The sequence below is a fragment of the Staurois parvus genome, unplaced genomic scaffold (genome assembly GCF_062004578.1).
Source record: "Staurois parvus isolate SC_StPar_1 unplaced genomic scaffold, SC_StPar_1.0 ptg000196l, whole genome shotgun sequence".
Lineage (NCBI taxonomy): Eukaryota > Metazoa > Chordata > Amphibia > Anura > Ranidae > Staurois > Staurois parvus.
Window position 1 is genome coordinate 1,832,260 of NW_028317992.1, and position 22,606 is coordinate 1,854,865.

Genomic DNA, 22,606 nt, shown 5'->3' on the forward strand with positions numbered 1-22,606 from the left:
ATATAGTTATATAATAATGATAGAGTTACCTGGAGTTCACCTTTAACTTCCCTTAGATATTCATAAACCCTCTACCGGCAAAAATAGAAGAAGCCATTTAACCCACCAGCCTGTATTTGAATTGTAGCGGAAAACTGAGGTTCCTGTTAGCCTTTCACTGTGGCACTGTCCCAAACTGGGGTGACGGAAAAAATTGTGATGGTGTCACCAAGGTCAGACGGACTGACAGACATCCAAGTGATACAGACAGGCGTTTTTCCTTGATTGGATTTCACTGCCTGTCATCACTGATGGCCACAGATGCCCCCTGGCACAGCACCCACCTTGGACGGAATTTCTGTCTGCATCAGAGAATGGCAAAACAGGCTCCCACTCAGCTGGAACAAAGGTGCCACTTGTCCTTGTATTAAAATAAATACACATCTATAGAAGTAGTTGAGAAAGGAGGACACAAGTAACTGGATGGCGACATAATTAGCTGCAATATTCCTCCCAGTCTGTGCCAAAACATTTATTAAAGGAACATTTGTGTGCCAAAAAATAATATTGTATATTCTACAACAGCACGTAGAATGTGATGAAACAAAGGTGGTGGTGGGGGGTAATAAAGAGCATCCTTTGCCATCATTTCTCAACTTAGTCTCAGGAAAAAATGTACATCTACAATATATTTTTCTATATGGGGTAATTGGCTTTCAAAAAACTAAAAGGTCACTCCACCCAAAATATTATTACATGCATGGATATATGCTGCTGGGCTGCTCTCTCTGACACTTCAGCTGCAATACATCTTTACTATGTAGTCTCACTCTCACTGCTCTCACTGTAGAGGTAGCCCCATCCTCTTTAAAGTGCATACAAAACTTTTTTTTCTTGTTTGAATGGAGTGTGTTAGAGTTAAAACACCTGTCAAGTTGAAACAGTTGAGTTAAGTATTTTTTTTTTTTTTGCACTGATTAGCAGGATCAAGTGCCTGGGAAACTTTGTACAGAATTGTTCAAATATTAGGATGCAAATAATGAAAAAAAACTTTGGTTTATTTTTTTTATAAATTATGAAAAGTGTATATATATATATATGTATATATATATATATACATATATATATATATATACACACACACACAGTATCTCCCAGAAGTGAGTACACCCCTCACATTTTTGTACATATTTTATTATATCTTTTCATGTGACAACACTGAAGAAATGACACTTTGCTACAATGTGACGTAGTCAGTGTACAGCTTGTATAACAGTGAAAATGTGCTGTCCCCTTAAAATAACTCAACACACAGCCATTAATGTCTAAACCGCTGGCAACAAAAGTGAGTACACCCCTAAGTGAGAGTGTCCAAATTGGGCCCAAAGTGTCAATATTTTGTGTGGCCACCATTATTTTCCAGCACTGCCTTAACCCTCTTGGGCACGGAGATCACCAGAGCTACACAGGTTCAACTAGAGTCCTCTTCCACTCCTCCATGACAACATCATGAAGCTGGTGGATGTTAGAGACCTTGTGCTCCTCCACCTTCCGTTTGAGGATGCCCCACAGATGCTCAATAGGGTTTAGGTCTGGAGACATGCTTGGCCAGTCCATCACCTTTACCCTCAGCTTCTTTAGCAAGGCAGTGGTCATCTTGGAGGTGTGTTTGGGGTCGTTATCATGTTGGAATACTGCCCTGTGGCCCAGTCTCCAAAGGGAGGGGATCATGCTCTGCTTCAGTATGTCACAGTACATGTTGGCATTCAAGGTTCCCTCAATAAACTGTGGCGCCCCAGGGCAGCACTCATGCAGCCCCAAACCATGACACTCCCACCACCATGCTTGACTGTAGGCAAGACGCACTTGTCTTTGTACTCCTCACCTGGTTGCCACCACACACGCTTGACACCATCTGAACCAAATAAGTTGATCTTGGTGTCATCAGACCACAGGACATGGTTCCAGTAATCCATGTCCTTAGTCTGCTTGTCTTCAGCAAACTGTTTGAGGGCTTTCTTGTGCATCATCTTTAGAAGAGGCTTCCTTCTGGGACGACAGCCATGCAGACCAATTTGATGCAGTGTGCGGCGTATGGTCTGAGCACTGACAGGCTGACCTCCACCCCTTCAACCTCTGCAGCAATGCTGGCAGCACTCATACATCTATTTCCCAAAGACAAGCTCTGGATATGACGCTGAGCATGTGCACTCAATGTCTTTGGTCGACCATGGCGAGGCCTGTTCTGAGTGGAACCTGTCCTGTTAACCAGTTGCCAACCGCAGGCAGCCGAATGACGGCTGCACTGTGGCCAGCCAGTTCTGAGAGGCCATCATATCAAGTCCTCCCAGAACGCACTCTAGTGTGCACCCCAGGGGGCGTGCACCCGGCAGCGATCTCCGCGATTGCTGTGTCCTATGGACACAGCTGATCATGTGATGTGGTAAAAGGCCAATCACAGCAGCCTTTTACCACGTGATCAGTCGTGTCCAATGATACGCTGATCACCGGGAAATGCAATTTCCTCTCGCTGTCAGGGCGTGAGGAAAGTACTGCCGAGAAGCGGCAGTTGTCAGAGCAGGGATTGGCACCGATCATCAGGGCACTGATGATTGGTGCCCATCAGCGCCACCCACCAGTTCCACCCAAAAACGCCCAGCAGTGCAGCCCACAAGTGCCCAGCAGTGTCACCCACCAGTGCCCATCAGTGCAGCCCAGCAGTGCCACCAGTCAGTGCCGCCTATCAGTGCCGCCTATCAGTACCCATCATCAGTGCCCATCATCAGTGCAACCTCAGTGCCCATCAGTGTTGCCTATCAGCGCCCATCAGTGTTGCCTATCAGCGCCCATCAGTGCTGCTTATCAGTGCAGCCTCATCAACGCACATCAGTGAAGGAGAAAAATTACCTGTTTGCAAAATTTTATAATAAAAACAAAGAAATAATTTTTTTTTTTCAAATTGTTTGCTCTTTTTTGTTTATAGCGCAAAAAAACACACCAAGCGGTAAATACCACCAAAAGAAAGCTCTATTTGTGAGAAAAAAATTATAAAAATTTCATATGAGTACAATGTTGCATGACTGCGCAATTGTTATTCAAAGTGTGACAGTGCTGAAAGCTGAAAATTGGCCTGGTAAGGAAGGGGGTATAAGTGCCCGGTAGGCAAGGGGTTATACTGCTGTATGATCTTGGCCACCATGATGCAGCTCAGTTTCAGGGTCTTGGCAATCTTCTTGTAGCCTAGGCCATCTTTATGTAGAGCAACAATTCTGTTTTCATGTTTCAAATTTAACACACCTGCTCCCCATTCACACCTGAGACCTTGTAACATTAATGAGTCACATGACACCGGGGAGGGAAAATGGCTAATTGGGCCCAATTTGGACCTTGTCACTTAGGGGTGTACTCACTTTTGTTGCCAGCGGTTTAGACATTAATGGCTGTGTGTTGAGTTATTTTGAGGGGACAGCAAATTTACATGTTATACAAGCTGTACACTCACTACGTCACATTGTAGCAAAGTGTCATTTCTTCAGAGTTGTCACATGAAAAGATACTACATATGTGTGTATGTACACTCACCCGCCACTTTATTAGGTACACCGGTTCAATTGTTGGGCAGCACAGTGGCTAAATGGTTAGCACTTCTGCCTGGCAGTAGGGTCATTGGTTCGAATCCCCACCACGGCACCACCTGCCTGGAGTTTGCATGTTCTCCCTGTGCCTGCATGGGTTTCCTCCGGGTACTCCGGTTTCCTCTCACACTCCAAAGACATGCTGGTAGGGGAATTGGCTCCTGTCTAAATTGGCCCTAGTATGTGTATGTATGAATGTAAGTTAGGGACCTTAGATTGTACGCCCCTTGAGGGTTAGGGACTGATGTGAATGTACAATATATATGTAAAGCGCTGCGTAAAATTGACGGTGCTATATAAGCACCTGAAATAAATAAATAATAAATAAATTGCTTGGGAACACTAATTGCCAATCACCTGGCAGCAACTCAATGCATTTAGGCATGTAGACATGGTGAAGACAACTTGCTGCAGTTCAAACTGAGCATCAGAATGGGAAAGAAAGGGATTTTAAAGCGCAGCTCCACCCAAAAGGGGAAGTTCCTACCGCTTTAAGGACTGGTTAAGGATTGAGACCTTTGGGGAATGGGGGGAGGGGGGGTGTACTGACATTGAATTTGACAGGTTCCCACTTCTGTGGCAATCGCCTAGGCGATCGGAAGCAGACGTTGTCCTCCCCTCCGTAGTCTTCTGGGCCATTCACAAAGCGCAGCGTAACTTGCGCATGTGCAGTGACAGGGGCGGACTGACCATTTGGAAACTCGGGCACTGCCTGAGGGTCAGTAGAGGGCCCCAAGAGATGCCCCTGGTACCTTTTTCATAGGCTTTTTTGAGTTTGGGCAAGGACACAGGGGCCCCATGATCCCCTATTGCCCGGGGGCCCCATGAGTTGTCAGTCCGCCCCTGTGCAATGAGCACCTGGCTGTGAAGTTGCAAGCTGTCACAGCCGGGTGCCCACACTGAAGATGCCAGCATTAGGAACACAGGGCAGCTGATGAAAAAGGCTGCGGGTGGGGGGACGCAGAGGGATCGAGGGACAGGTTAGTGTCTGTTTTTTGGTTAAGTCAATTTTTGTAGCTGCTGACTTTGTTATTTTTACTGGAACTCCGCATATGGCATGGTTGTTGGTGCCAAACGGGCTGGTCTGAGTATTTGAAAAGACTGCTGATCTAGTGGCATTTTCACACACAACCATCTTTAGGGTTTACAGAGAATGGTCCAAAAAAGAGCAAATATCCAGTGAGTGGCAGTTGTGTGGAAGACAATTCCTTGTTGATGTCAGAGGTCAGTGTTGTCACTGGCGCATGCACTCTGAAGAGACGGCATTCTCATGCCATCCCTTCAGAGCTCTGTGCCGCAAGCAAGACTCATGTGCTCGTGCCTAGGAGCAATGTCATCATGGCTCGGCCATTCAAAATGCCAGAGCCTGCAAATCCGGAAGGAAGACCAGGTGAGGATGGAAGTCCTATCAGCAGTGACAGTGTGTCGCTGGAGGGTTTAGTATTAAGGTCCATTTTTCATAGTGTGCTAGTATGCAATGCATAACCTTAACTTGCAGAGAGTTTTTTTTTTTGTTGTTTTTTTTATGCAAGAGTTTACTACTGCTTTCAGTATCTCAGTAGACAAAGAGAAGAGTAAAAGGAGAGGTTTCCTTTTCTATATTGCTGCAGCCCAGCACCTGGCATTCTCTAATAACTATAAAACAAGCATTTGATCATAACTGTGGTGCAATGGAATCAGGTTTTTGTTTGGTCTCACATTGTGCAAAACTGAGGTGGCAGTGAGATGTAACAGTGCCAAGGAGGTCAGACAGACTGACAAACGTCCAAACTTTAGAGACAAAATCTGACTGTGGCGGGTTTGCTGCAGATGGCCTCAGACTTTCACTGGCTTAGCATCTTGGAAGGGAATTCGATGCATAGGGTGGGACATCAGGACATTGGAGACAAGGGTGGCAGTCCGGCAGATGCCGGTGCCCAATGAACTAAACACAGAGATACAAAGGTAACTGAGACAGATGGGAACAAGTCCATGTTTGGTAATGTTATCATTTGCAATATTCTTCATGATCCATACTTAGGCATTGAAGTGGACCTGAACTCAAAAAGTGAAGATTTTCTATGTTGTAGGAAACATTAGAAATGCTGAGGAACATTTCAAAATGTTGGTTGCATCAGAAATACTTACCATAAAACACGTCACAAAGTGCTTACACATTGGATTAGGGTTCCCATCATTATCCAGACATTCTACCCTTCCATCACAGCTACCCACTGGCAATGTATGGAAGATAAAGGCACCTTTTTGCACATATTCGGGGGTGTTCAAAGATATAGCCTTTATGGACCACAGTGCTTAGCATTAGCTAAAAGTTCACAAAAAGTATCATCCCCAAGCAGCTTACGTCTTTCTCCCTCACAACACCTTCCCCAGAAAAATGTATAAATAATCCCTACTTGTTCGCTTGCTTGATGCTGCCCAGGCATGTGTTGTACTATGGCAATGTTCAGACCCTCACAATATAGCCCCTAGGCAGTAAAAACCTTGGGGACTCCCCTCACAGGTGTCAGTAGCTGTGGTAGTGAGCTCTTGCTCCACAAGCCCCAGCCTGCTTGTTCAGCAGGGCCCCTGATGGTGGGGATGGACTTGCAGCAGGCTGGGACCAGGTCGCGGCCCCCAGGTACACCCAGCTGAGGTAGAGGAGACCGCTAGCGGGAGCAGGGTACAACGGGAGAAGCCACAGGGAATCCAGTAGGCAAGCCGAGGTCAGGACAGGCGGAAAACAAGCAGGGTCAGGAACAAAGCCGGGAACAGTACACAGACTATATAGGATTCACAGTAGTAACACAAGGGAGCTCCAACTACAAGACGTTGCTCAGGCAAAGTGGGACAGACTGAGCATGTCTTAAATAGACAAGCCAGCTAGGAGGCGGGCCAGGAAGTGATAGAAGGGAAGGACATAAAACCCAGAGGATAGCAGATGACGCCCACAGGTGAGCACAGACAAACACACATGTGAAGGAATCAAGAGCAGCAAAGAGGTAAGAATAAACACACAAGAGGCTGCAGGCTAACTTGTGACAACAGGTTTCTGGAGGTTTCTCATGCACGTTCTTCAGTGGAATAATGAGAAACTTGTGGAATAATTATTTTGGGAGGGGCAGTCCTTTGAGATGTTATTCTGATGGCTATCGCTGGGGCTGTTTAGAAGCGTTGGTGCACTGGTGTCTCAGTCCTTGATAGCAGTATCAGCAATGAATAAGTAGCCCTCTTACCTGTCCCCTGGATGCTGCAGTGACCTCTCTCTGTAGAAGGGGTTGCCCCCTCAGTTTCTCCCCAAAAAGCCACCTATGATCAGCGGTGGGAGGCACAGGGTAAGTGTATGCTCCAGTCTCCCTGCGGCAGCAGTGCAGGTGATGTGATGTGTGTGGTTGTTTGCTCCCAATCTCAGGCTTGGCTCTGCTGGTATGTTCTCCCACTGGCAGGTGAATATCCAGAGGTACTCTCTGTTTCCTTAAGGGGTTAAGAGGAAGAACTTTCCTGGGCAGTTTAATTAAAATCCTCTCTCCACTGCACAGCTCCTGTTGGGATCTGTAGTGTAAGGAGTTCATTCATCCTATTATATGGCTGCCTTCTCAAACTACAACTCCCAGGATTCTTAGCACTCTGCATAGAAGTCTATGGGTTTGCTTTGCTTTAGCTCTCTAACTGCTAGCGGAAGGAAAATGGTGACTCATAGGGGTTTATTTACTAAACCTGGAGAGTCCAAAATCAGACTCCCTTCTGCATAGAAACCAATCAGCTTCTAACCTCAGCTTGTTCAATGAAGCTTTGGCAATGAAACCTGGAAGCTGATTGGTTTCTATGCAGAAGGGAGTCTGATTTTGGACTCTCCAGCTTTAGTAAATAAACCCCATAATATCAGTTTCTCAGTAGAGAGAGAGACAAATAAAAGGTATTGTCTCTCTCTATCTGCATATTGCTGTAGCCCTACACCTGGCTACAAATAATTAAAACATATTTTCTTGGTTTGGAGGAAGAAGTAAAGGATTACACCCCCTATTAAGTTTTTTTTATTGCTGTCTTTGTCACCACTAAGTAGAATCACCCTGTTTGTACTAGGACCATTGCCACCAGGACTGAAAGTGGGGGAAAATAAAAAAGTTTGAGTTGTTATCAGAATGGGAATGGAGGGGGAAATCTTTTGTTCTGTCTCTCCAATCTAAGCATTGAAAGTGTGATCTCTGTAACTTGCAGTTGTGATGAGATAGCGATAACTCCAATCTTAGTTGAATATTACAGGCAGTGACTCAATCCAGAAGACATCTTGTAGATTTTGTGATATTTCTTCCATAAACTGAGAGAATCTTACAACAGTGAACATCGGATAGGTCAAAAGATCATAATGTGATCTAATTCATGACATGAGGCTTGAAGCTGAAATGCCTTACTGGGAAAAAAGGTGGAGCTATCTATACATCATGAACTAAACCAAAGGAAAGGGAGGAGCAGAGACAAAATACAAAGAACACTTAGACATATGACAGTCATGTGAAACATGACATCTTCTATTGGGTCACTTGCACTTTAGAGAGATTTTCTTTTAGTTCCTTTTTGTGTCTGCCCAAAAAAGGACACAGATGAAAAAAAAAATGTCAGGAGTTGTATCTATTCAAAGCCCTATTCAAAATGATTATAAAATAGATTTGGCTTTAGATATTATTTAGATTCTCTTTTTTGTATTTATTATGTTTGCTGTGGCAAGTAGTGGGGTACCAGGGTATGTTCTGTTAAGGTAACCCATATAAACCAGTTTTTCATCCTTACTAATGTAAGGGCTTTTTCCCACAGAGAATTGGTGCAGGAACTCTCTGCTTCCATGTCACCACTGGTCTCTGCACCCTCACCTCCCCCAATCACCGTCTCTTAGTTCCACCCCCAACCACCTCCCAGTACCGCCCCTCTTAGAGAATGCAGAACCAAGTATCATTTTTTGGTGCTAAATAATTTATTTAGATTTTGTTAATAATAACAAAAAAAGCAGTAAAATAGATTCCCTGCAGGCAGCAACAATAGAGCCCCCCCAGGAGCAATATAGTTCCACAGCAACAATAGACCCCCTAGCAACAATATACCACCCACAGCAAAATACCCCCAACAACAATAGATCTATGTGTATTGAATCGTATTGTTACTGTATTGTCTCCCTTTATAATATACAGCAAACTGTTGGGACTATATAAATCCTGTATAATAATAATCTACCAATAAACAACAGACCCCACCAGCAATCGATTGTCCAGCAGCCATCAACAGCAGACCCCCCCCATCAACAACAGATCCACCACCAGCAACAATAGACCTCCTCTAACAATAAATCCCCCCCAGTGACAATAGATCCCACAGGAGCCAACAACAATAGACCCTCCAGCACACCCCAAGCCCCCTTTGCATTACATATATTCTGTGCTGGAGGTACCGGAACCGCGTTCCCTCACGTTCCTGCTGAAAAAAAAGCCCTGATTATACCAAATCTCGCCCTGTGTTGCATTTCACAGATTGTGCATCTGCTGGCATCGGTGTTGACTGGCAAAAGGGTCCTTTGAACCTTTTACATGTTACCTCCTACATCTAAGGTTGCCTCTTTTTTTCTGGAAAAACAAATTCTGCTCTATGAGGTCTTGCCTATGAAGACCACCGGTAACAAGCCTCATCTTTGCCAGTCATCACACTCTATATTCTAGACTCTGTGTCTTATCATGACCTCTCTCAACAAATAATGAACTAATAAGAGGGTTTTTTGTCTGCATCAGAAATGCTTTTGCGCCCATTCATAGTAAAAGTCAAAGCAGCTTGAACTAGAGATGTGCACAATGGAAACATTTGTTTAGTTTAGTTTCAGGTTTGCTTGTTACGTTTTTTTTCATCATATTTGTTTTGTTAGAATGATTCAATTTCGGAATTAGGTTTGTACATATTCAGATTTGTTTTTGTATATTCGTTATTTTCAAATCATTTCGAAATTAGAATTTCAGATGACGGGCTATATTCTATTTTATTCTATTCTATTCAAAATTTGAAAATTCGAATTTTGGAAGACTGCTATATTCTTTATATCTTATTTCATTCTATTCTATTCAAAATTTGAATCTTGGAAGATGGCTATATTCTTTCTATTTTATTCCATTCTATTTTATTTAACATTCAGAAGATAGCTATATTGTTTCTGTTTTCTTCTATTCTATTTGAAATATGAATTTATTCTATTCTATTCTTTTATATTCTATCCTATAAAGCAGCCTAAGTAGGAATCATCATCTTTCTTCAGTTTTATACCTTACTGTATTTATTAAAATATGTTTCCATTTCGAATTTGAATTCATTTTAAAATTCAAATTCATTTTGAAATTCGGATAATTAATTTCGTTATAATTTATTTTGGATTTGTTGAAATTCATTTCTATCATGATTCAGAAATTTGGATACACCTGAATAATGAAAATGTTATCCAAATTTTGATGTCTAGCTTGAACCAAGCCAATGAATGTCAGAAACAGGTCAACTGCATGTCAAATGCACCCACCAAAGACTTCTGATCTGATTTATAATCTCAGAAGCTTTTCAAACAGATAGATTGAAAAGCTGTGATGAACATCTATTGCCCAATCAACCTCTGGTCCCAGTTCAGGCAAACTGATCTGCCCTGGTGGAAAATACTGACAGCTGGCAGAATAATCACCAGCACTTCAGTCCCAGTCCCCAGGACACTTAACTCTGGCCACGGTGTTGACTTTAGGTCCATCCAGTGATCACCAGTCCCTCCTAAATCCTGCCCACTTACCAGAGTGGACAGACCACACTTTGTCTCTAAATATTCAGGGACAGCCCACTCACAATCCATGATCAATGCAAAAAAAGTACTGAGGTCCTTGGTTCAAATCCCACCCAGAACACAATCTCCATAAAGTCTGCATGTTTTCCCTGTGCTTACATGGGTTTACCAAAGCGTCTCCAGTTTCCTCTCATGCTCCAAAGACATGCTGGTAGGTTAATTGGCCAAGATGGCTGCCTCACTTCCTAAGCACTTTGAGTCCCCAGAGATATGCAAATTAAATTTAATTAAATGCCGTAATGAGCTCTGATCATGAGCAGTAACTTAAAATAGAGTGAGGCTATGATCCTGGGACTTGGCCCAAGACACAGCGTCATCGGGACTTAGGTCCAAGAGTTGGGACTATCCCAACAAATCCATGCGTAGTTGGCATCTATGTAGCATTGTTTTTTGCCAGTTAGCACTGTCTGTCTCTTTCATGAAAATATGGTAGCACTAAATGCGAGCACAACTCCCCCACAAATGCACTGTGACTGGTAATGGCACTGAGGAGTTATGAGATGAGGAAAATAGCCACCATTGTGCTTGATATCATAACTCAACCTGACTGGATAAATTGGCACAGAGAAGGATTTGAAGGTTTGCAGGACATCATGGATGGACTTGCTTCCAAAGGACACCAGCTGAAAATCTATGAACACTCTTTTAGTTGCAAACTGCTAAGTGTTCCCAGATATCTACATCAGTCAAATAGCTACAGGATTCCCAAATGAATTCTGTAAGATTGGTTTTGCTTGTCTCTGACTAGTACAAATAACAGATCAATATCTACTAATGAATTATCTAACAGTATTTGTTACGTAGGCCAATAATCAATATAATTACTGTACAAAAGTCGCACGCTGACTCAAGTACGTACAGCTAGTTCCAGAGACTAATCTTTGAACCTCTCTAATTTCTGATAAATATTCTTCTTAATTAATCTTCATTTGTTTAGTTTTTTTTACAGGAATGTAGCATGGATTTTTACAGCGGTTATGTCCTTGTACTATTCATGTATCTAATCGGGCAGATTGATAATGATCTCACAATTTACTGTGAGAAAAGGTGAAAAATAAAGCATGACCATACATTGTTTTTTTTTCAATCAGTGGGTTTAACAACCAAAAAAAAAAAGTTCTGATTAACCTATCCACACATTGAAGGTGGATGGAGGAATCCCTCCTGCTGAGTTATTGTATTCTGACAGTGGGGAGACTTGCTGTCAGAATACAGTGATCAGTTTTGCCAGATATAGCCTGAAGCACTGATCATTCAGGAAAAGACAGACAGGCTGGCTGTACACAAGTCAATCAATAGATTGTCTTGTGTACAACCAGCACACCCATATATACATCGAAATTCGTCCGATCCCTGCTGAACTGTCCACATTTCGATCCATGTGTGGCAGGCTTAACAGTATACTAACATTTTTTGAGAACAGCTTTTCTCAAGCAAGGTGCCTTGACACACTGATGTACCTTCTGGACTTTTGTCAGGTGTGCCACAAAATGATGGCACTGCTGATGATAGCGTAATACATATAAGCATGCCGTCACATGTTCAGTGCTCCTACATATATGTGTTATGTGATCAGGCTGGGAATGACTGTGTGTGTCCCAGCACATAAACCCCGCTGTCAGTGATAGCCAGGGGCGTATTTACCACAAGGCAAACAAGGCATTTGCCTAGGGCGGCATTTTTCAGGGGGCAGCACTTCCTCCCAAAAGAAGGGAAGGAAGAAGGGACACATGCAGCATGAGGACCAGGTGGGATCTGAGAGAGGCTGCGGGCTGCTTGATGGTGTATGCAGAGCCTGATTCTAGTTCCCAGGGATGTCCGGAACTGTGAAGGTGAGTGTCTTCTCTCTCACCGGGGGTGGGGGGGTTGTCAGTGTATGGGAGGCGGTGATAGTGGAAGGCTCTCTCGGGTGGGGGTGGGGAGAGGGCTGGGGTGTTGTTGGTCAATGGCAGGCTCTCTTCGTGGGGAGGGGGGTGTTGGTCGGTGTAGGGGTCTCTCCATGGGGGGGGAGGGGGGGCTAGGGAGACGATTTTTGTGTTGCCTAGGGCAGCACAAAACCTAAACACTCCACTGGTGATAGCCCCTGGTCTTAGAGTAGTGATTTAGAGCTGGTATGATTGGTTCCCAATCACAAGTGTTAAAGTGACCATAGATAGAAGGAAATTCAGCTGGTTCAGAAGAAACTGGCTGAATTTTCGATTCACGTGAAGCTTGTTAGGCTCTAGTGGACTTCAATAAAATGGTGGCCATCTGCCCAAAGACACCGACTCCCTGTTGCATAAATATGAAAAAAAATGGGTATAAGATGGTTTCAGCTCCTGTTCTCCAACTGTATAGAACTCCTCAGATGCGTTTCTCCCTTTTTGGACTTAATCGTTGGGGAATTGGCACAAAAAAAAGGGTGAAATGCATCTGAGGAGTTCTATACAGTTGGAGAACAGGAGCTGAAGCCATCTTTTACCCATCTTATTCATATTTATGTAACAGGGAGTTGGTGTCTGTGTGTAGACGGCTACCATCTTGTTGAAGTCCACTATGAGAGAAACATTGGCAGCAATTGGATCTCCAGTCTACTGTATGATTTCACAAAAACAACCACACAAATCTAACTAGCTGTAGCTAGCTTGTGTATGTGTGACATGCCGATATTATATAAATAAATATGATAACATCCTTAAGATGTTATTATTTTATAGATTCTACAGTTGCAAGAAAAAGTATGTGAACCCCTTGGGATTATGTGGAGTTTTGCATGAATTGGGCATAAAATGTGCTCTGAATGTCATCTAAGTCACAACAATAGAAGAACACAGTCTGCTGAACATAATACTACACAAACATTAGATGTTGCCATGGTTTAATTGCACATAACATGTTAACATTCACAGTGCAGGGAGGAAAAAGTATGTGAGGCCCTAGCTTAATGACTTCTCCCAGAGCTAATTGGAGCCAGGAGTCAGCCAACCTTGACTCCAATCAGTGTGATGATATTGGATGTGTTGCTGACAGCTGTCCTGCCCTTAAAAAACACACACCTGTTTTGGGTTTACTGGTTTCAAGAAGCACTGTCTGATGTGAACCATGCCTCGCAGAAAAAAGCTCTCAGAAAACCTACGATCAAGAATTGTTGACTTGCATGAAGCTGGAAAGGGTTACAAAAGTATCTCCAAAAGCCTTGATGTTCATGTGTCCACAGTAAGACAGACTGTCTACAAATGGAGAAAGTTTAGCACTGTTGCTACTCTCCCTAGGCGTGGTCGTCCTGTAAAAATGACTGCAAGAGCACAACACAGAATGCTGCATGAGGTAAAGAAGAATCCCAGAGTGTCAGCTAAAGACCTACAGAAATCTCTGGAACATGCTAACATTTTTTTTGACACATCTACAATAAGGAAAACATTAAACAAGAATGGAGTACATGGGAGGACACCACAGAGGAAGCCATTGCTGTCCAAAAAGAATATTGCAGCACGTTTGAAGTTTGCAAAAGAGCACCTGGATGTTCCACAGCACTACTGGCAAAATATACTGTGGACAGATGAAACCAAGATTGAGTTGTTAGGGAAGAACACACAACACTATGTGTGAAGAAAAAAAGGCACAGCACACCAACATCAAAACCTCATCCCCACTGTAAAACATGGCGGAGGGAGCATCATGGTTTGGGGCTGCTTTGCTGCCTCAGGGCCTGGACGGATTGTTGTCATTGATGGGAAAATGAATTCCAGAGTTTATCAAGACATTTTGCAGGAAAACGTACGACCATCTGTCCGCCAATTGAAGCTCCGGAGAGGATGGGTGATGCAACAGGACAATGACCCAAAGCATACAAGTAATTCAACAAAACAATGGCTGCAACAGCACAGAATACACCTTCTGGAGTGGCCCAGTCAGAGTCCTGATCTCACCCCAAATGAAATGCTGTGGCATGACCTTAAGAGAGCGATTCACACCAGACATCCCAAGAATATTGCTACACTGAAACAGTTTTGTGAAGAGGAGTGGTCCAAAATTACTCCAGATCTTTGTGCAGGTCTGATCTGCAACTACAGGAAACGTTTGGTTGAGGGTATTGCTGCCAAAAAAGGGTCAACCAGTTATTAAGTCCAAAGGTTCACATACTTTTTCCTCCCTGCACTGTGAATGTTTACATGTTATGTGCAATTAAACCATGGCAACATCTAATGTTTGTGTAGTATTATGTTCAGCAGACTGTGTTCTTCTATTGTTGTGACAGATGACGTTCAGAGCACATGTTATGCTCAATTCATGCAAAACTCCACGTAATCCCAAGGGGTTCACATACTTTTTCTTGCAACTGTATCTGTTCTATTGCTAGCTACTCATATGTGAACTGAAACCAAGCTACTGACAGAATTGGAAGTTATCCTGGTACCCAGCAGGACTAGTGATGATGATTTTAACAGTCTGATGAAGATGATATGGGAACCTATTGGACATGGACTCCCTGATCTATACTGTAAGTAGGCTAAGGCTATCCAAAGGGTTCCCTCTGCTCCCAAAGTGTGACACTATGCCACCTAACCTTTTTACATCACGGGGGGAGAAATCAGAATTTTTGTGATCAGACACAAGTTTTGGTTTACACAATAAGGTTAGGTTGACACCTGTGCGGCCGTGCGGGTTACAATTTGTGCGGACACGAGAGCCCATTCATTTGAATAGGCTGCTGTGCCCCGGTATACACAGGAAAGAAGTCCCTGCACTATTTGTTAAATCACAGCACGCACGGGAACCAAGGTTCCTAGTACAGTTGCAATTTTCAGTGCTGGTTAGGATTAATGACACCCACCCATGGGTCCTGCATTTCTGTGTGGATGGTTGCGGCTGCCGGTATTTGTGCTGGTCCCATAGTGGCACCACGCGCACAGATGTGATCCTAGTTTAATAGCCTTTTAATTACTTTGCATACCAAAATGATTTTAGCACCTTTTTTATGCTGCGTTGATTTTGTCATTTATTTTTAAAAAGTATCCTGTGCATATTTTTAAAATTAAAAAAATAAATAAATAAAAGTAAAAGAAAAATGCATGAAACATGCTATTATTATACAGGATTTATATGGCGCCAACAGTTTGCTCAGCGCTTTACAATATAACGGGAGACAATACAGCAACAATACAGTTCAATACAAGAGGGTTAGGAGGGCCCTGATCATTGGAGCTTACAATCTAAGAGTTTTCCTTTTTAGTGCATAATGTATTAGCAGTATTGATAATATTTTAAATATTTTCACTGTTTCTTTCTCCTATTGATCTCAGGTACAGGAGCCACACAGTTGTGTAGGCTTTGATACATATATCAGTGTTGTATGGCCAATAACAAGTGTGTATATTGTAGGTTTCTAGATATTTGCCATTTTCCAGTACAATGGCTGATATTTAATGAGCAGCCTGTGACAACATTAATGTTCAAGGGGGGTATTGTGAACATCAACAAATATTTTGACTTTAAAAAAAAAAATTAGAGTTCATTCACTCCCAGGGGGGTTTTCTTAGAGCTACAGAACCTCAACCCCCCATAGTTGGTATGCAGTTGTGAGGCTTCATTTGACTTTGCATAGAGTAGCACAGGATAAGATAAGGTATGTAATGAAAACGGAAACATTTTATTTAAAAATGCTATGAGCATATTGATAATGGAGGAAAGGAGGGACCAGATGGAGTAAAATATACACAGGTTCAATTTCAGATTTAATTTTAAATCAGATCCTTAAAATCTCATGGAAGCTTTTACTACATGCTAATTTAATTTCATTAATAACATTAATATTAATTTAGTTTCATAATATTCCATCATTTCATACTTTTTTGTATTCATTTAATAATTAGATTCAATAAATTAATAATAATAAAAAGCACATTTCATAATAACATTCACAAATTTTATTTAATTTCATAATAATAATAATTAAATTTATATTAAATAACATTACATTCGCTGCCTAAGCAGTGTGATGATGTTTCGACTGTACAAAAATGCTTTATATTAGTGTTTTTTCTGCCAGATCACTAAAATCTCATATAAGCTTTTATTACATGCTAATTTAATTTCATTAATAACATTAATATTAATTTAGTTTCATAATATTCCATCATTTCATACTTTTTGGTATTCATTTAATACTTTGATTCAATAAATTAATAATAATAAAAAGCACATTTCATGATAACATTCCCGAATTTTATTTAATTTCATAATAATAATTTAATTTATAATAAATAACATTAAATTCTCTGCCTAAGCAGTGTGATGATGTCTTGACTGTACAAAAATGCTTTATATTAGTGTTTTTTTCTGCCAGATCACTAAAATCTCATATAAGCTTTTATTACATGCTAATTTAATTTCATTAATAACATTAATATTAATTTAGTTTCATAATATTCCATCATTTCATACTTTTTTGTATTCATTTAATAATTTGATTTAATAAATTAATAATAATAAAAAGCACATTTCATGATAACATTCCCAAATTTTTTTTCATTTCTTAATAATAATAATTAAATTTATAATAAATAACATTACATTCTCTACATAAGCAGTGTGATGATGTCTCGACTGTACAAAAATGCTTTATATTAGTGTTTTTTTCTGCCAGATCACTAAAGTCTCATATAAGCTTTTACTACATTCTAATTTAATTTCATTAATAACATTAATATTAATTTAGTTTCATAATATTTCATCAGTTCATACTTTTTTGTATTCATTTAATAATTTGATTCAATAAATTAATAATAATAAAAAGCACATTTCATGATAACATTCCAGAATTTAATTTAATAATAAAAATAATAATTTAATTTATAATAAATAACATTAAATTCTCAGCCTAAGCAGTGTGATGATGTCTCAACTGTACAAAAATGCTTTATATTAGTGTTTTTTTCTACCAGATCACTAAAATCTCATATAAGCTTTTACTACATTCTAATTTAATTTCATTAATAACATTAATATTAATTTAGTTTCATAATATTCCATCATTTCATACTTTTTTGTATTAATTTAATAATTTGATTCAATAAATTAATAATAATAAAAAGCACATTTCATGATAACATTACAGAATTTTATTTAATAATAATAATAATAATAATTTAATTTATAATAAATAACATTACATTCTCTGTATAAGCAGTGTGATGATGTCTCGACTGTACAAAAATGCTTTATATTAGTGTTTTTTTTCTGCCAAAAGAACTGTCATTTTTTCAGCTCAATGTGCATGGAGCCTTAAGCTGACATATATATAAACCTGATTATATTACATCGAAGTGCCCTTTGGCACAATCCTATCTTAACCATGACTCAGTTTTTATGACTCTGGGGCAATCAAGCGATGTGCTGCTCGTCAGGGGGATCCCTCAGCTCTGTGATGTAACATACAGACACATTGCACATTATAGTCACTTGCACAATTGTGTCAGCTATGCATCAATGTTGAAACTGTCTGTGGCTGTGCCCTCTCACCTCTCTGCAATGGGGTCAGACCAAAACTTTTTCTCATATAAAGTTTGCTGAGTTTGCAAATTACAAAATAAATATAGGGAAGTGATCTTTCTCCCAATAAGTGACTTTCAATGTTTTAACTTATTTGTTTGATTTAATGCCCAACTCCAAGTACAGTAATATTTAAATTTTTTAAAGCTTTACTATTTTGTAAATCTCCCATTTGAACAGTAAGATCCCATTCACACGTGCACGTTTTTTTTCAAAGAACACAGCCCTCATACAGGAGTATGCGTAAGTACGCCCGTGTGAATGAGACATTAGCATCCCTCTTTGACAAGTATGTCTGTTATTGATTTGTACTGCAAATAACAGCCATTTACCCATTTTACCAAGCTGTGAATCTCTACTGTGATTTATGAAAAGTACTGCTTTATATTTTTATATTTCAATGGTTTTTATTCATTTTAATCAGTATAAAACAGAGGTAACAAAACACGCCCCCACAGGGGCTATCAATTGCACCGATAAGAAAAAAACATAATAGAGAAACAGTGCTCTAACTCCAACAAGGCCGAAGTTACGCCCATGCAGGGGCTATCAATGGCACATAAGTTACAACACATTAATGAAACTCTGACTATAACAACTAAAGACAGCTGTCCACTGTCACCCAAAAACCAACAGAAAAAGGGATGAAAAGAAAAAAAACAAAAAAAACAAAAACAAAGCAGGGGTCCAAGAGCGCCACCACCGAACGCCAATGCCAAACGCCATTACATCCCCATACTAGCCAGAGGGAGCGTGGGAAAGGCATATTGCAACCACGGTTCCCATATTTTCGAAAATGTACGTTGGGAGTCGTTGCATATACTCGACATCTGTTCGTTGAGCATCATAGTGGTCATACGATCCCGCACCCTCTGAAGAGGGACAAACGGACTCCTCCAGGCCTGAGCAATTGTTCTAGTGACCGATAAAAACAAATAGGACTCCAACTTCTGCTGATGAGCCAAGAGGCCTGGTATAGGGCAATGAAGCAAAGCATACCGAGTGTAGCAATATGTTATATGCTGTGTATGGCCTCTAGGGGTCTCACTACTTACATACTGGTACAACTGTGTTATTGCGTCTCTTTGGTTGTAGTTCTAGAAGCAGACACATGTTTAATGGCAGATATGAGCACCTAATAAAATGTCTGCTACTAACTACAGTGTGTGAGCATCTGAGCAGGATCGACTAACAGAACACCGAGCATCCCGGCGTATAGAGAGATGAAACAAAGTGAAAAGGAGGCCAAACACACGAGACCAAAAACGAACCAGCCTTGGGCATGACCACCAAATATGCAAGACATCGCCACGATGGCCACAACCCCGAAAACATCGATCACTACAGGCAGGGTTAGCCTGGGCCAAATGAGCAGGAACCCAATACCAAGTACTGATTTATATTTTTAATGCTATTTCCCACCATACGCCTTATTAGCTTGTCATTACAGCACCTTTACTGTATTTTCAGGGACTACATATATAAAAACTGAACTCCAGTGTGATTTAAGAAAAAAATAAGTTTCCCACTCTTGTGTTGAAAAAACAAAATGGTAGTAGCACACCACACCACCCTCCCTGTTCTCCTCCACCATTGAAAATGCCATCATTCCAAGACTGGCTCTTCTTTTGCTATTAGCAATTGTCAACATCATATTTCAAGGTTGTACTGGACCTCTTTTGTAAGGCATCAATTACCATGTCTTGCAAAAAATATCCTGTGTGTCCTCGAAACGTGACATTGGTGATTGCTAATATGCAATAAAAGGGCTACTCTTTAATATTGGAGTGCTGGCCTCACTTCTTCCTGTTTTTTTTTTTTATGAGCCCACTGTGCAGTGCGCAAAAACCAAACACCAAAGTATACCCAAAAAGTGCATGTGAACAAAAAGTGCACTAGGGTGTGTCATGTGTCCTCTTCCTCCCACAGAGGAAGGACCCTTCCCTGACACCCTTCAGTGCAAGTCTCCTAACCCGGGCAAGGCATGTTCAGGTCCACCGAGGGCAGCCATCAGAAATTTAAAGACTCCTTATACAAACTTAGGCCTGGGCCCCCCAGACCTTGATCACCAACATTCCCCAGGGCTGTCCCACCGAATCCACCCACTGTCCTTCAGTGTGACCACTTTTATTTTAACACTGTTACAACCTAATATATCCTCCATCCCATTTCTTCTTTCTCGTCTAGTCCCATCTCTTCCTCCTCCAATCCCATCTCCTCCATCCCATGTCTTCCTCATCCTCCAGTCCCATCTCCTCCATTTCATGTCCTCCTCCCTCTCCATCCCATGTCTTCCTCCTTCAGTCCCATCTCACCCATTGCATGTCCTCCTCCACCTCATCTATACCATGTCCTCTTCCTCCTCCAGTTCCATCTCCTCCAACCCATGTCCTCCTTCAGTCCCATTTCCTCAATCCCACATCATCCTCTTCCTGCAATCCCATCTCCTCCATACTATGTCCTTCTCCTCCAGTCCTATCTCCTCCATCCTATGTCCTTCTCCTCCAGTCCCATATCCTCTATCCCATGTCCTCCTCCTCCAGTCCCATCTCCTCCATCCCTTGTCCTCTTCCAGTCCCATCCCCTCCATCCTATGTCCTTCTCCTCCTCCACTCCAGTCTCCTCCATACCATGTTCTCTCCCTCCAGTCCAATTTCCTCAATCCCACATCATCCTCATCCAGTCCCATTTCTTCCATCCGATGTCCTCCTCCTTCTCTAGTCTCATCTCCTTCACACCATATCCTCCTCCTCCTCCATCCCATGTCCTCCTTCTCTTCCATCACATGTCCTCCTCCTTCTCCAGTCTCATCCCCCCCTCAGGATGCCTGGGCTCCCTACATGTATATGGGCTGTCCCCCCAAATGGTGGCCTTGTGTCCACCAAGCCAAAAATCCTAGTGGACCCTTCTCCTCATGATCATCTGAAGCTGACCAACGAGTATTAGGTGAGTGGCCCTCCCAATAGACATACCCAAAAACAGGAAATGAAGGAACCTAAGGACCACACAACCTCATCATAGACTTTAAGGTAGGCCTGAAGACCCACACCTTACAACTCTGAGTGAAAAAACACACATATAACTGCAAGCGACATACGCAAGAAAAAAAAATAAATAAAAGGTGCCAATGCATATGCAGTGGCTAGGCCTTGGGGCCTGGTAACAAACATTGCCCCAGTCACGGTCAAAATGTGACGTGCAGTAGAAAAAAAGGGGTGTAGTGGCTTAGTGCTCTTTCTCACAGGGGGTCTCAAACCCATAATGATACAAGGAACAACTTCAAGGAGCCACTTCACAGGGGCACTTAACACCACAGGCTCTCTGCTTTCCTGATCCTTGGACAAACAAAGCAGCACTGCTCAAATCAGGATTATTGTCATGCTAAAACACCAATGGTGTTACTGGCAGAATCACTGGGCAAAAAGAAAGTAAACAAAACCTGAAAAAAAAAAAATATGCAACCACACACACCTAAGGACTAGTTGCAATCTATTACATTTTCGGGTTCTTTTTGGTGTAGTAGTATAGTGCCCGCTTACCCCTAGGTGGTTGAGAAGAACCCCCCTGGTGGCTCGAAGGCTAGCATTTCAGCAATATAATCAATCACAGGTACCTAATGGATGAGAAATGAGAATGTCTTGTAATGTCCACCGCTGGCAGTTTCTTCCCAGTTCTCCAGAACATTCTACTGCACTTAGGTCTCCTCCTAAGTTGCTCCACACTGGCAGCCATCTTCCTGCTCCATTAGCTCTGGGTGGGCTCCCTCCAGCAGGACAGCAATAATCCTCCAGACCCCAAGAAATAGGCCAACATACATTTTCCATAGGCCCTTCTGCTCTGGCCTCTTCTCAAGGCCAAGTCTGAGAAGCAAAAACCTGACAAGAGCCCAGAAGGCAAAGACCTTTCTGGTAAGTCACCCCAGATATTTATCTCTAACCCCAGCCTGCATCATTGGTAATAAACCCCTAAGTGACTGGCCAGAAAGAAATACATTTTATATACAGTATATAAATACATTTTTGTATCTCATTTCTCTTTGCTCTATCTCCTGGAGAACACTCCTCAGCAACAGGCAAAAGCAAACAATGTATTGAATTTAAGTGAAACCCAATGAATACAGAGATAATACCAATCAGAGCTCAGTCTGACTATAACCTAAGTACCCATATTAAAATTTTGATAATTTTTTCACACAAATAGAGCTTTCTATTTGGTAGTATTTAATCACCACTGTTTTTATTTTTGCTAAATAAACAAAAAAAGACTGAAAAAAAAAAAAAAAAAAAAACTATAATAGCTTATACCAGTGAATTTCACTGCTATAAACAATCATTTGTACTGAATGAAATTGATTAATTTAGTATTTACTATTGTCGTGAGCTGTGATTGGCCCTGTCTGTACCATGTGATCACTGTGACTAATTACAGAAATCACACAATAGTACACAATGGATGACCTGAATGAACGCCATCCATTGTGTACAATTGTCATGTGATCTGCTGTGATTGGTCACAGCGATTACATGGTACCCCCAGCACTGATTGTGACAGATCGCCCCGCAGCGTGGGCCATGGGGCGTGCACGAGGCAGGTTCCTGGGAGGATGTTGTATGATGTCCACCCAGAACAA